This window comes from Stylophora pistillata, chromosome 9 (assembly GCF_964205215.1).
Source record: "Stylophora pistillata chromosome 9, jaStyPist1.2, whole genome shotgun sequence".
NCBI lineage: Eukaryota > Metazoa > Cnidaria > Anthozoa > Scleractinia > Pocilloporidae > Stylophora > Stylophora pistillata.
This window is the reverse complement of record NC_142527.1, coordinates 18,587,701-18,588,279: the sequence shown is the minus strand read 5'-3', so window position 1 is coordinate 18,588,279 and position 579 is coordinate 18,587,701.

Genomic DNA, 579 nt, shown 5'->3' with positions numbered 1-579 from the left:
GCACCTATGACGTTACTCTTAGTAGGTGGGACCATGATGAGTAGCGCTGCAGCAAGATGTCAATCTGGGGCGCATGTGAGACGAAAAGAGTTCAAATCAACACCACCGATGCCCCTTGGATGACGAGTGAACTGAAGTCACTAATCTCTAAAATACAACGAGCCTTTCACGATCATGGACCTCAGTCAATCCTTTTTAAGACCTACAGAAATGCCGTAAACCAAAAGCAGAAAATTTGCAAAGCGATCTTCTATGAATCCAAAGTCAATGGAATGTAAGAAAAGGACCCTAAAGCTTGGTGGAAGGAGGTAAAAAAGGCTTAGCGGAGCACTAAAATCATCAAGTAACCTGATTCCTCTTCTGGACATTGAAGAGTTAAAAGGTTTACCCATGTGCAAGATGGCCAACCATGTAAACCAAGCGTTATTAGAGCCCCTGGAAGAGTATTGTGGCGAAGGTTATCCGAACAAAATAAAACTTGGACAACGAGCGAGAACAGCAAAGGTTTTAATTCGTGATCCGAAAAACTACGCAATAACACAACAAGATGGCGGGTCCGACAAGCACATGTTTTTGTCT